We start from the raw sequence: 12702 nt of genomic DNA, 5'->3' as shown, positions 1-12702 counted from the left end.
TAACATGCAAAAAGAACTATATAAAATTCAAACTATTTACGTATTCAAATCGACTTCTGCAGTGTATTAAAGTTTGACGCAAAAAAATGGCGGGTCACTTTGATAAAACAATTCAGAAAAAAGTTCTTCAAACCTCTCGAGACAAAGCAAAAAATATTTCGTTATCGCCATTGTCACGGAAAAATTGCGAATAAAAATCGTAAACAAACAGACCAAAACTTTTCTCGAAACCTCTGGAGAGGACAGAATTTATTATTTTTGATGTTTTACCTACCGCTAACAAAGGTTGAACGTAATTTTGGGGAAGAGCGAATAGCGTATGTGAAAATCACGTAGGCTAAACTTTTACAAAAATATTTTTATTTCGAGTAATAGGTAGGTACATTAAAATTTATTCACATTGTTATTAACCAATATGGATTATAAGAATCTCTAAACATCATGCTTTATCACTACATAGTATAAAACAAAGTCGCTTTCTCTGTCCCTATTTCCCTATGTCCCTTTGTATGCTTAAATCTTTAAAACTACGCCACGGATTTTGATGCAGTTTTTTTTAATAGATAGAGTGATTCAAGAGGAAGGTTTTAGTATATAATTAATTAGGTTTTAGACCAAGCGGGCGAAGCCGCGGGCGGTAAGCTAGTACATAATAAATCTAATTTTGTTATCACTGAAATAAGATTCAGAGGCTCTTGGCCTTTTCTTCTGACAGAGATTTCAGATTTCCTTGCGTCCCAGTATCGTTTAGCTTTCGTACTTATTCTTTGATGCTATGAAATACATGTATGTAAAAATTTAATTTAAATTTTCTGAATTAAAAAAAAAAACATAGAAAATGAGACCTTATGCCTAATTTTCTCGATGTGTAATAATTAGTTCTGTATCCTAATAAACATTAAAGTGACATTTTTTTCTTCGTATAAATAAACGAACTTCACTTATTTCAAAACTCACTATATTATAGTGTAGTAATCACTTCTTTTTTTATAGTTTTAATTGCATGTAAATTTTTAATTTATTTTTGATTTTATTTAAATTGTCTCTGATTTTTTTCGTGTCATGTAACTGTAAATGGAAGACACAGGCTCCTGAAAAACAGTTCTTACTATCTTAGGAGCCTGGGTCGCTCTAATTTGTTAAATGATTTAAGTGAAATAAATGATTTATTTATTTATTTATTATTATTCTCCTTTTAGTCGAGATCTTGTATCCCATTTGATCAATATAGAAAGTACTTAATCAAAACTTTGCGCCACGAATTGGACATCCACTTAGTGAGAATTGAGAATTGAAGTGCCAACTGAAATTCTAACACTAATTTTCAATAGACTTACCTGTTGACAAGATAAGGTTTCGTAAAGTTTTTGTTCAAGAGATTAAATGTTAATAGTTAGTTGATTTAAAATAATAATGGTACGATGATGATGATATTAAAATTAGTAAAATGAAAGGACTATAATATAAAGTAGTAGTAGTAGTAGTAATAGTAGTAGTAGTCGATTTTGAACAATAAAATACGACATGTAAGGTCGTTTTACATAAAACGACATCAGTAGAATTTGTTGGCAAAATACCAAAAATAGTTTTTTGTATTTGGGTTATCAAAATATACTATTAATTTATTCAGTTTTCCCATCCTCACACTTGCTTTAAACTCTCCGAATCGACAAATAAATAAAAAGGAGCGTGTGTTCTTAGCACACGTGTCAGAAGTGAAACTTCTTTGGCAATATTCAAAGATACCAAAATCGTCGCTGTATTGCCATGACGCGACCTTGAAATTTTTCTCTCAACGCGCCTTAAAAAATGTTTCACTACAAAAATAAATATGTACATAGTTTTTGAATCTCTTTAAAAGCTATACCTAATTATTCAAAATAGATTCCAATTTCCAGACATAGGCATTATTACCGCTGAATCGTTTTACATTCATTCATCATCAGTGAATGAACGATCTTAGATTTATTTGTGTACATCACAAAGGGCCCCTAATGGCAGGGAATATGCCTTCTCATCGGGGTGTAATGTATCTGTAATGAAAAATTGAACGGCAATAACGTTAACCGACTTTAAAAAGGAGTGTTTTTCGGAAATTATTAATGTTTTTCAAAAACTATTGGAAAGGAATTAGATTTGTGGTAACGAATGTTACGAAAAAGATCATTTTTGGTTATTTTTTAAACCATTATGAACCTATCAATTTTATTTACTTATATAGAATTCTAAAATAAACAAAATAAATTCTTGACAAGACTCTACAATGCAATTACACTTGTATAAGCTAATTTAATTACATATTACGTTAAAAGCAAGTTTTAAGCATCAAAAGGTTTCTGAAACTAACCTTGTGATTTTGAGGCTTACCAACACCTTGGTATATTTTAAAATATTTAGTACTTAAAATAGGCAAAATAATTCTGTTTAATTTATCTACTGAAACTTTTATGCAGAGAAAAAAAAAGCTTTTTGTTAGAAAAAAAGTTTAAAAAGCTTTACATTTCCAATAATATTATTTTTAAGTACGGGTCAATTTCGTAAAATTATCATACATAGTGATTAACTATCGGCGTAGTTAAACAGAAATAGAAGCCAACCAAGTTGTATAATCCACTTGATTCCACGCGGTCACTTGAAACGCGAAATCCCTTCAACTCTGCCGTTTAACATTCTTTGTTGTTATCTTAACAAAGGACTTGACGCTTCTAAAGGACTACACGGATGTAGGGAACTGGAAGTGTCTAGGACTAATTATTTTTTGAAGTTAAATTTCCTTAGGCGCGTTAATAGTAAAATTTCAAGGTCGCGTCATGGCAATACCGTCACGTCAAGGGGTAAGGCGACGATTTTTGTATCTTTTTCATAATAAAAAAAAACTTAACTTTGTATTTTTCTTCATACTTTAATTTTGGTATAAGTAATTTATTTTAAATACAGATCAATATCATAATATATTCATATATACAAATCAAATTCTATATACCTACTTATTTTTCCTTACAACAAAAATTTAATAAAAAAAATTACAATGTACATTTCAGTCATACTTCATGAGTTTTAATCTATCAGAATTTATCCACAGCCACAGTTGAACAAACATTCAGATTTACAATATTCAGGTGATTCTACAAATACGTGTAATTAAATTACAACCGTAAATTGACCGAAAACGTAAATAATGATTGCTAATTAGCGCTTTAAATTTAAATCGACCACGTTTTAATACCTACTCATTGAGACATGCTTAAACTTGTAGTTTAAACTTAGATTATAGAGAGAAAAAATTATTTGTTTGGTACGATTCGACTCAAAAATTACTTAACCAAATAAAAAAGAGCGTGTGTGCCGAACTGCCGACCACACGTATCAGAAGTGAAACTTCTTTTAGATTCAAAGATACCAAAAATCGTCTCTTTAAGCCATGACGATCGTATTGCCATGACGCGGCCTTTAAATTTAACTTTCAACACGTCTAAAGAAGTTTCACCTGAAAAAAAAAAGCTATTAAAAATTAAATAAAGCTTCATATAATATAATATACACACGGATAGTTTTGAAAATCTAGAAAATGTTGGCAATACACATTCGTATTTATAACATTTGATATCAGTAATTAAATTAGTAAGGATTATTCACATCTAGTTTCCAACATCCATGTAGAGTCCAACAAAAGGTTTTCACATAACACCATAAGGAGTCCATAAGGGAGTTTTATCCGGAAGATGCCACTTGTAATACAGCCTTATGTATAGATCTAGATATTATCAGCACTGGTCATTCTCTTAGACTGGACTGACACTTCACTAATGTTGTCGAGTTGAGAGGATGTTTTGTTGTGTACATGGCTTTAGAAACACTGGATAGTTCCCTGGTATTCATGTCAGTTTAAGTGTTAAATTTTGTACATTGATATGATTTTAAAAGTGCAACTCCAGATTTTTTTGCTGACTTTTCTCTATATAGATGGTAATAAGCGGCAAATAATTTCATTATGTTATTTAAATGTACTTCTAAAGCAATTTAATTTAATAAATTATAAATGAGACATCGTAATTTGACTGATATTGGTAGTTTACTGTATTACTAGCTGCCTCACATTGAGCATAATAAAATAAAATTGGTCGAGCCGTTTGGTAGAGTTCGACCGCGAACAAATATACCAACTATCATCGGCCTTATCAAAATTTATTTGGCATAAACGATAATGTAAATTAATATCATTGTATCTATATTCAAAACTATCTATGTACAAACATTTGTCTCCAATCTGTCTAGCCGTTTCTTCGTAATTAAGTAACATACATTCATTCCATACTCTCATACAAAATTTGCTTTCATTCGAATGGTATTTTACACCTGGCTTAATAACATTTTACTTTGTTAAAGTTTATAGCGGTCAGCATATTTGCAAGTATTGCCATAAAATTAACAGCTACAATTTAAGATTACTGGGAATAATCTTATCATCGTGTTAACAACGATTTTATGGATGCAACATTGTATTGAACCAAATGTTTCTCAGAAGTTCTAATAAGCATTTATTATAATGATGATATTAAAAGACGGGATAAATATTTATTTAATAATTTAACGGAAAATATAATAATAACAATTTAATAATGTCTATAATTTAGTTGAACATAAGGCACTTCTTATGCATGATGTGAAAACTTTGCAGTAAATGCTGGTTACTAAAATAATAATTAAATATCTGGGACCTTTAAAAATCATAACTTAAAACTATAGTATTATGCATTATTTATTAGTTTAATGTACGAGACGAAAAAATCATGTCGCGGTCTGCCAGACATATCATAAATTTGACTTCAGATTCCAAATCCATACTAATACCTATTATAAATGCGAAATTAACTCTGTCTGTCTGTCTGTTACTTAATCACGCCTAAACTTCTGAACCAATTTTCATGGAATTTGGTATGGAGATATTTTGATACCCGAGAAAGGACATAGGCTACTTTTTATCCCGGGAAAATGACGCAATCCCGGAAATCCCACGGGAACGAGAACTATGCGGGTTTTTCTTTGACTGCGCGGGCGAAGCCGCGGGCGGAAACCGAGTAATTAATAATTACATTAAAAATGAATCATGATTAAATGAATGCATAAAAATAAACATAAGTAAATAAAAATGACATACTTTTAGCATAGATTAAGTTTCTCTACCATTCAGCTTGTTAAATAATATAATTATTAAATGTAGTTAATATGAAGTATTTTCTATATTCACATTACAAGAACGATATAAGTACATAATAATTTCGTGATTTTTGCTACAGATATAAATTTGAAGATACCTCATTTTAGATAACACGTAACTCCCAAACTTGAGAACTAAAATTTTACAGCTGCTATAAAATACTAAATTATAATGAGAAGGAGGGATGAGTAATAAATATTATGCAGACAGCTTTATGCATTGAAGACAATGTTCTTAGTCATCGAGATGAAATTTAAGATTTTTAAGAGTTTTTTTCTTTAAAAGTCTTTGTAAGGAGTCTTTCTATATGTCAATACACCTAGGTAAGTATATATAACGAACGAACGAACAAACGAACATAGAGCAAGAGCATTCGTTCGTGATCTTTTAGTGTAAACGAATACTCGTATTTAGTGTTGTTCAGTAAGAGAATATTGCATATAATCTTTTCGAACGCACTAAGAACAACGTAAGAATGCTGCTCTACGCCTGTTTACACTGAAAGAAAACGGTCAAAATCTATACACAGTTAGTTAGATTTGATAATTTTATTTCATTTTTAAATTAAATAATTTATAGTATCGATTAAAATACATACGTTACACAAATTAAAACCGATATACCCATATAAAAGACCATGTTAAAACAAAGCGCTTTCGAATAAACTAAGGACTAGATAATGTCTAACGAAACACACATATAATTAGTTCAGTATCAATTATTAAGAGGTGATTTCTAAGGGCTACATTAATTACGATCTAGAGGGACGTGGGACCCTATTTATTTGACTTAATTAGATGTCCCATTATGGGATGTTGAGGTTTTTCGGTGTTTCAAACTCAAACTCAAACATTCATTTATTCAATTAGACTACTATTTAGTAGCACTTTCGAATCGTCATTACATGAGTATTTTTAACATTTACCACCGATTCGGAAAGCAGTATCTATGGAGAAGAATCGGCAAGAAACTCCATAGTTGCTCTTTTAAATTATGCTCGTGGAATAAGTTTTTGTTAGGTTTATGGCGTAATGTGAGTCTATCTTAGATATGAATGAAGAAAGATTTAGATACAAGTTTTTATGAGAGGGTATTGGCAATGTTAAAGGAGAGACTGTATTAATAAATTAAGATTTTAATACATGTTCTAAAATATGTTGATATAAATTAAAGTGTACATTTCTTATGTCTAATTCATTTGTATTAAAATAATATGAAGGTGTTATCCATACTAATACATATTATAAATTCAAAAGTAACTCTGTCTGTCTGTCTGTTACTCAATCACGTTTAAACTACTGAACCAATTTTCATGAAATTTGGTGTGAAGATATTTTGATACCCGTGAAAGGACATAGGCTACTTTTTATCCCGGGAAAATGACGCGATCCCGGATATCCCACGGGAACGGGAACTATGCGGGTTTTTCTTTGACTGCGCGGGCGAAGCCGCGGGCGGAAACCTAGTAAAATATGTTTATAATTTACTAAACAATAATCTTACGGTGCACTTACATCAAACGGGCGAATGCTCATTCTAACCCCACTATGTCAAATTATTTTAGTGTAAACAGGCGTAGAGCATTCTTTCGTTGTTCTTAATGCGTTCGAAAATATTCTATGCAATGTTTTACATAAACGAACAATACTGAGTACGAGAGTACAGACTAGTTTGTTCTAAACGATCATGAAAGAATGCTCTTGCTCTAGCTGTAGCTCTATGTCGTTTGATGGACGAACGGCTGGACATTAGACCGTGTTAATATATTGTAGGTAAGCGTTTATTTTCCTATAAATAGTTGTAGAATAAAAAATTCCATTTATATTGAGTATCACGTAATACAAGGAAATGAACCAGTTAATCATTTATCAACTAATCAGACATGAAATTCTATTATAAAAATACTGTTGTTCTTAAAGATCTGTCGAAATAAATAATAGTTATGATGTAGGCTGATTGCCCTATCACTGCGCTACTAATCCTGGCCATAGCGGCAGCATAAAGAATGATCTTCCTACACGATAATGTATTTAGATGTGAGCTTTTGGCGTTTTCTTATTAAATTCGGATTTTTATGGCAAATAAATCGTAGAGTATTAATTTTATGTTTATTATTACAGTTTTATTTGGATAAAAAACTTGATTGAATGTCGACTAAAAAAAGCTTCCAAATCTATGTGACATTAGTTTTTGGTTCCATTTATTTTCACGGGCAGGTTTTAGGTTAATCAATAGTAAGTTATTTTAATGATATACGTTTAACCAGCATATTACTGATTTATCTCTTGCCTACGTATGTATTAAATAAGGGTGGTACCAATATCACGACGTTACGGTAGAGTAGAAATCTGTCCAACTCTGTTCAACCATTGCCTCCCAAATGTTTTTCTGCATTTTTACTAATCGCTACATTCTATACCTTGGGCCACGTTTGAGTCTCGACAAACTTGCCTATTTACGATGCGACAGGCTTCCAAGTTATGAGCTGAACCGGTAGCCATTGCGTGCATACAATGCGTCATATAGCAACCCAGTGTTTTGTTTTGGCGGCCCATAAAAATGTCACTATGAATGCGTTATAAAATCACGGGAGATGAGTAACGTCTGTATGGATAATTAGGTAAGTACATATTTTGTTGGTTATCGAATTGTCTTTTTGGGAGTGGTGGCTATTGAGAGTAATAAATAGCATTACGTATTAAGAATTAAAGTGAGTAAATATTAAAAACGACGTACCTATGTACTTTGAAAATTGTTCGCGTGACTTGATTGTGTTAATTACTTATTAAAGGTGTGAAGAAAGAATAAATTGAAACATGCACTTATTATTAGAACAATATTTTACTGCTTCTCATCTTTACAATATGTTGTGTTAATTAGGTACATTAATAAAATATTGAGTGTATTGAACATTAATACATTAATAATTCATGAGATATTTTAGACATCGAATATTTTTGAGAACTGAATAACTGAATTTTTGAAATTGCATTTGTGAAGCACGTATTATATGAACCTTACCTATCGATAAATTAATTTGCCATCAAACATCGATTGATACAAAATAATGTTTTTACAATAAATTATATAAGTACTAGAAGTATTTACTTTAAGCAGGTAGTTAATTAAAAAGCTGATCTAAAGTTTCCATTTATTTACCAATGGACGTTAATTACAGGTTTCTTTCAGAGTATTTTTATACGGAATCAATAAACATTTTATGTAACAGTTGTTAGGTTATACATAGATTTTCTTTTATTTGCAAATGATTGAAATCTACTTTTGAATTAAAATTCACTGAAATAAGGGAAATGTTCTTATTTCCTAATTTCCACGCTAATTAAAGGCGTGTTTTTAAAACCATTTTGTAGGTATTAATTATTATATACTTATATTGTATTATTATGCACTTGCGGCTCGCCCCGGCACTGCCCGGGTAGATTGTTCTTCTCTTTTATTACGTCCAATTTTAAATATTATCCTAAACAAACATAATTAAATTATTTTTATTTACTCTGAATAAAATCTAGATTAGTACAAAGTGTAGATAACTTCTAGCTTTGTTTGTTTTACTAGTTCAGGAGCCTATTGATTCATATACAAGCTGTATACCTACCTATTTATTACGTCGACAAAGTTTTATTTTTAACCCTCGAGGGAAACTGTAGTCTCTAGGTAGTATAGTATAATAGTTTTATCTTATTCTCTCTTATCTTGTAGATCTTCAGATCTAAAAATATGTATAGGTAGATCCAACTCGCAATCCAACCCACGCACACATTCATAAGCAGATTACTTGAAATGGCTTACAATTTTGTTATGTGACATATTAAAAACTAATTCGAATATGTGTGTAAAGCCGAAACCAATAAAATCAGGATTTCGCCCACGTCTTCTGTGTTCCGTTCGTGCGAATACGGCCTAACCTAACAGTTGAGTAGGCGGGTTAGGGTGTGGACACACAGTGCTTTCACAATCAATTTCAAATGTAAAGCATTTGAGATATTTCACGTGAGTGCAAAAAAAGACTTTGTTAATTGAGTAGTTAGACTATAAACTACGTAAGTTGATCCTATTGATTTTGTGTGCTCATATTTTTTGTGCCTTATCATTTTAAGAATATGTCACCTTACAAGTGGTGTAACTAAAACTTCTTTTTCACTACATAGTATAAAACAAAGTCGCTAGCCGTTGTCTTTCTGTCTTACAAAGCGTTTTCAACAGAGCCGCAACACTAATTTCACGATATGAGTTCTTTAATAGTTACCACAATAAGTTGTAAGCAATTTTTTCGCTTAATGAGCATTTTCGGTTTTATGCTTAACATAATACAAGCAGTAATTTGTTATTCCTACAAAAACTCGACTACTTACTAATACAGCGTAATGTGGAAACGGCCTTATTCTCCGAGGTGTGCATTTTATTGCATTGGTTGTATATATTTTTTCATGTGGCCGCTCTTTGTATCGAATACATTTAGTATTGTAAAAACGGAATTGTAGAGTTTTACAAATAAATGTTTCTAGAAGATTTTATTGGAATGTAATTGTGGTTGGACTTTAATGAATTCATTGTTGGTTCGCTTTGTGTTATTATTCTAATGTGAACATCTAACATATTATTATGATAAAATAGTTTTGAGTTAAAATTCAATCGAATATACAAAACAAATTATTTCTATTTGTAAATAGAATGATAATACGATGACACAATATTACGTATTTAAGGACAGTAAAAAATAAAATATTACATTAATTCAATCTCGCATACTGCCTATGCATCGCATATACTTAAACTATTTTTTTTCCCAAAAAATGCGTACCTTAGCTATGTTTCATATTCACTATAGACTGAATGAAATAAATCTTTCCGTAATATTAAAAGCAAGCAATTAGTACCCAATATAGGGGCCAGTATATATTAAGGTGCTAATATTTTCCATAGAAGCGAATACAAATGAAAACAAACGAAAACGCTGCATGCTAATAACTTGTTGGCACTGAATAATACATCTTCAAGTAATTGGCTATAAATATCACGTATGACAGCTATGCTAATTGTCTTTTAGTAACCTATTACAGCTGAAATGCTTTAAGCCGTCTATAATCGAGCGCTTTGAATATACAAGGCCGGAAGCTTTTAGAATAATATACCTAATGTGACTAATATAGTGCGTTTGGGGTTTGTCTAACTCAAAATAAGGGTCAAAATTATATAATATTACTAGTGGTCTGCCCCGGATTTGCCCGTGGTACATATTTCGCAATAAAAGGTAGCCTATGTTCTTTTTCAGGTCCTAAAGATTGTCTGTACCAAATTTCATCAAAATTGGTCCAGTAGTTTATGCGTGAAAACCATACATACATACATACACACCTTTCTTCTTTATAATATTAAGTATAGATGTAGGTTTTGTGTCATTTTTAGGTACAAGCGGCCCGCCCCGCCATTGCCTGAGGGTACATGGTTACGTTTCTCTCCATAAGAAACATCCTCGTCGTAAAGAATTAACGAAATCAGTTCAGCCGTTCGAGTTATGCGCTTATCAACACATTTTGCGATTAATTTTTATATTATATATATAAGTTCTCTGTATTTATTAGGTATACCCATTTTTAAATAGAAAAATAGTTGGAAAAGGCATCAGCAATTTAAGCATATTTAACTTAGAGTCGATCGTGACTTGCCAAAAGTACCTATATTTTTTTAACTTTTGAGAAATAAGTGATTACGAATCTTGTTAGAGAAAAACTAACTCTGTATGAATACTAAAAAGAAACACAGTGTAGTAGAAATTATATCCGACAAGCTTATTAAAGCTAGATTTTTAAAAGGCACTGAAATAAAGAAGAAGAAGATATTAAGGTCCCAAGAGAAAAACTAAATATACCTAGCGAATTTTATTGTCTTTATATATTTAGTCTGCTTTTCCTTAAAATAGCCAGGTTGGAAAGTGGACTCCGATACATTCCCTTGTGGAGTAATTTTTGTCTGTGTTAAGACTTTTGCCCCGGCTCCGCTTCGATTAAACAAAAATATATCAACATATTATAATCAGCAAATATAGCAGTCATATAATCTTTAAAATCGGTTGCGATATTATGAGTTATGAGATGAGATCATTTCAAACATCATTAAATCTTTTAGTATATAATGTGTAGAAGTTTAGGATTTTAAGGCTCACACTTGGTCTTGGGACGAATATATTATTCTCTCTAGACAAGATGATCCGAAGCTATCTTATAATATTATACAAGCTGCGTCTCCTAGTTATCCTCGAAAACTTTTAATCGGTGTAGTTATTACATGTTTTATTCGTGTGACTATTAGGCGTTTATCCGAGCGAACAAAAATACGACCGTATCGTTTCTCTTTATATCTATAATTAAGATAAAGGAAGCTATTAAGCTATAACGTTAACCCACTTACATTAGTACAAGCCAGCGGTCAACAAGTCAAAGGTTTTTCCATTTACCGTCCCGAACAGTTTCAACACAAATCACAGACCTACCTTACTCCTGTGTGTACCGATATATAGACAGTAAATGCAATTTTCATACATCATACCTGTCACATGCAGCTCTGCGCTCAAGGAAATATTTCGTATTTTAAGTATGCAAACACAGGACATGTTTATTACTACTAGTATTTGCTTATTTTTCCCTATACTACGTGAAGCGTGGAACGAATTTTACCCGACAATTTCATACCAGCTAACACAACGCCTCTATACTAACATGTGTAAAGAAAATTAGTACTATAAATGCTATTGCGTCAATTCAAGTTCCCCTTTTAGCGTGCCCTCATAAAAGGGTTGGTTTCCCTTCAAAATACCCTTTTGTGCGCACTTTATGATGTTTCTTAGCCAAATGCAATCTCGATTCTTAAGCCTGCATAGACAATAGCCGGTAATGCAGCCGTCCAGCCCTCTCCCTCTAACCATAACGAATCCAGCAGCTGTCTCATTCACTTCAAAATTTCATTCGGTAGTTTTCGTTTATACTCGGATGCAATAGCCAGTGTAGCCCGCAGAGTCCACTGTCCAAACAATTTTCTCAGTCGCTCTCTGGCTGCCGTAGGAGGAGTGTCGCTGCCGGTCGACTCTCCCGCGCTTTACATCGCGATCGCAAAATCAGGAATGTCGAGTGTATGTTGAGACACGAATAAGTGTTGTGAACTGACTCGAACACAGCTTGTCTTGTGTTTTGGTCACTTTTACAGTGGTTAGGAACGGATGTGGTTTGTTGTCTGAGTCAATGCTTTTCTGTATGTTAGGACTATGACAGCTTAATGGATAATGTACATTTGAAACACAAGTATCAAAAGGTTTTGTTTCAACGTATGATGGAACAGCATTAGCCGTGGAATATGATATTGTGCGAGTAAGTATTTAGCTGACTAGATAATGTATGTAACTGAATATGATTCTGATAAGATTCTTTCTAATAACTTAGCTAAGGTATGAAAATTATTTGATGCATTGG

The 12702-nt window shown here is 31.9% G+C and overlaps 1 protein-coding gene across 1 annotated transcript in view; it reads left to right on the top strand.

Annotated features, from left to right (window-relative positions):
- Positions 1–12282: 12282 nt before the first annotated feature.
- Positions 12283–12702, top strand: part of pxb (putative Hedgehog signaling attenuator pxb) — a 199067-nt gene continuing 198647 nt past the window's right edge. The window contains exon 1 of the mRNA XM_089706718.1: positions 12283–12600. The gene's annotated coding sequence lies outside the window, so the exon portion shown is untranslated. The remainder of the gene's footprint in view (positions 12601–12702) is intronic.

Source organism: Colias philodice, chromosome 18, assembly GCF_061535455.1.
Source record: "Colias philodice isolate Cphi_HAF_F1 chromosome 18, ilColPhil1 Martin Lab GWU primary, whole genome shotgun sequence".
In the NCBI taxonomy this organism is placed as follows: Eukaryota; Metazoa; Arthropoda; class Insecta; order Lepidoptera; family Pieridae; genus Colias; species Colias philodice.
This window is presented reverse-complemented; position numbering and strand designations above follow the sequence as displayed.